General features: G+C 38.8%; 1 pseudogene; it reads left to right on the top strand.

The window, feature by feature from the left end:
- Positions 1-2,830: 2,830 nt before the first annotated feature.
- LOC114005753 (kinesin-like protein KIF3A pseudogene) overlaps positions 2,831-3,216 on the top strand; it is a 3,577-nt pseudogene continuing 3,191 nt past the window's right edge.

The raw sequence follows: 3,216 nt of genomic DNA, 5'->3' as shown, positions 1-3,216 counted from the left end.
AAAAATAAACTCCAAAATATATAGTCAACTGATTTTTGATAAAGGATACCAGACAATCCAGTAGGAGAAAATCTCTCTAGCAAATGGTGCTGGGAAAACTGGGTATCCACCTGCAAAAGGATGAAACTGGTTCCCATTCTCACCATTAACAAAAATCTAATATAAATGCATCAAAGATCTACACCTAAGACTTCAAGTTATAAAAATACTGGTGGATAATCCAGGGGGAAATGCTTGCAGACATCAGAACAGGCAAAAACCTCTTAAATAACACCTCCAATGTGCAGACAATAGTCCCAAAAATAGACAAGTGGGATTACATCAGGCTAAAAGGCTTCTATACAGCAAAAGAAACAATAATGAACATAAACAGACAACCCTCAGAATGGGAGAATATATTTGAAAACTATGCCTCAGGTACGGGGCATATAACCAGAATATATAGGGAATTCAAGCAACTTATACAGAGGAAAAATGATCAACAAATTAAAAGACGGCACATGAGCTAAACAGACCACTCTGAGGACATACGAACAGCCAAGGTGCATATGAGAAAATGCTCAACATCCCTTATCATAAAGGAAATCAAAACCACAATGAAATACCCCCTAATCCCAGTCTGAATGGTTAAGATTAAAAAAAAAAAATGATAAGTGCAGTTTCAATACAGTTCTGGATGTCCTAGCCAATTTAATCAGACAACAGAATAAAATAAAAGCCATTCAAACAGGACAAGAATAAATGAAGTTATCTCTGTTTGTAGGTGACATGATTACGTACATAGAAAATCCAAACGGATCCACAAAAAAGACTCCTGGAAGTTAGAAATGAATACAGTAAAGTGGCAGAATAAAAAATTAACATACAAAAATCTACAGCATTTCTTCTTCTTTTCTTTTTTTTTTTTTGCCATAGGGCATGTGTACTAGCCAGAAAGACAGAGAGAGAGAGACAGAGAGACAGAAATGAAGAAATCAACCCCCAGGAAGGATGGCAATTCCGCAATCTCTTCTTCTCCATTCTCCTTTCAAGATCTTGGGCATCCATGCACTTGCACCTGATGTGAGTTTAAGCCAACAGATCCAGGGTCGAACACGTGGTCGATTACATGGGAGTCCAGCGACATAGCCATTATGCCAACTGCCTGTCCCAATCTATAGCATTTCTATACATCAACAACAAGGAGACTGAGGTAGAATGAAGAAAGCAATCCCATTTACAATAGCCAAAAAGTATGAAATACCTAGGAATAAGTCTAACCAAAGAAGTCAAAGACCGCTACAAGGAAAACTATGAAAAACTAAAAAAAGACATTGAAAATGACACAAAAACATGCAAAGAGACCCCATGTTCCTGGATTGGAAGATGTAATATAACCAACATATCAATTTGACCCAAATCAATCTACATATTTAATTCAATTCCAATCAAATTACCTGAGATATTATTCACAGATTGAGAAAAAACCAATCACTGAATTTGTCTGGAATCATAAAAGACCCCATATGGCCAAAGCAAGAAGAGTGAAGGGGGCATCTCACTTCCTAACCAAAAAACATATTACAAAGCTGTGATCATCAAGACAGCATGGTGCTGGCACAAAAACAGGCATGTAGACTAATGGAGCAGAACAGAGATCCCAAAAATAAACTCCAAAATATATAGTCAACTGATTTTTGATAAAGGATACCAGACAATCCAGTAGGAGAAAATCTCTCTAGCAAATGGTGCTGGGAAAACTGGGTATCCACCTGCAAAAGGATGAAACTGGTTCCCATTCTCACCATTAACAAAAATCTAATATAAATGCATCAAAGATCTACACCTAAGACTTCAAGTTATAAAAATACTGGTGGATAATCCAGGGGGAAATGCTTGCAGACATCAGAACAGGCAAAAACCTCTTAAATAACACCTCCAATGTGCAGACAATAGTCCCAAAAATAGACAAGTGGGATTACATCAGGCTAAAAGGCTTCTATACAGCAAAAGAAACAATAATGAACATAAACAGACAACCCTCAGAATGGGAGAATATATTTGAAAACTATGCCTCAGGTACGGGGCATATAACCAGAATATATAGGGAATTCAAGCAACTTATACAGAGGAAAAATGATCAACGCAATTAAAAGACGGCACATGAGCTAAACAGACCACTCTGAGGACATACGAACAGCCAAGGTGCATATGAGAACATGCTCAACATCCCTTATCATAAAGGAAATCAAAACCACAATGAAATACCACCTAATCCCAGTCTGAATGGTTAAGATTAAAAAAAAAAAATGATAAGTGCAGTTAAGGCTGTGGTGAAAGGGGAACTCACCTACACTGTTGGTGGGAATGTGAATTAGTTCAGCCACTGTGGAGAACGATATGGAGGTTCCTTAAAGACCTACCAATAGAACTATTGGGTCAATTATTGGAAAAGTCATGGAATATTTTGTATAGAAAAACACAGAAAAATATGGTATGACTTTTTTGACGACTCAAGATCATATGACCTAGCAATTCCACTCCCGGGTGCGTTTACTCAAAGGATAGGAATGTACTCAATAGAAAATACTTGCACGTCCATGTTTACTGTGGTATTATTCACAATAGCTAAGATATGGGACTAACCCAAATGTCCACGAACAGATGAATGGATTGAATAAGTGTGGCACATATACACTATGGAATACTACTGAGTCATAAAAAAATGAAGCCCTGGAATTTGATAGAAAAAAAACAAATATGGAAGATTTCCTGCTAAGTGAAGCAAGCCAGACTATGAAAGAGAGGCATTGTATGTCACCACTCAATATATACCAAATGTCTGCACTCTATGGCAGAAACTAAAAGGCTGAAAGGTATTAAAGTGTGGAGAACAACTGTGGACACTAGAGACAGTGTGGGAAGAGGATGGGAAATGGAGGGTAAGAGGAAGGGAATCAAGGAGAAAAAGAAAGAATTAAAACATTTAGGACCAGCAGTTAGCCTAATGGCTGTGTCGCTGGACGCCCATGTAGTCGACCGTGGATCGCGTCCCGGACACGGTGGCTTAAAACTCACGCCGGGTGCGTGTGCGTGTGTGCCCAAGATCCTGAGAAGAGATGGAAAAGAAAGGATTGCTGCGTGACCATCCCCCCTGGGGGGTGATTTCTCGCTTTCTGTCTCTATGTCTCTCTCTGTCTGTCTGGCGAGCGCACGCGCCCTATAGTGAAAAAACCT

This window comes from Tupaia chinensis, unplaced genomic scaffold, assembly GCF_000334495.1.
Source record: "Tupaia chinensis unplaced genomic scaffold, TupChi_1.0 Scaffold144377_1, whole genome shotgun sequence".
NCBI classification, from domain to species: Eukaryota; Metazoa; Chordata; class Mammalia; order Scandentia; family Tupaiidae; genus Tupaia; species Tupaia belangeri.
The sequence above is the reverse complement of the archived record's forward strand: the minus strand, read 5'-3'. Positions and strand labels throughout refer to the sequence as shown.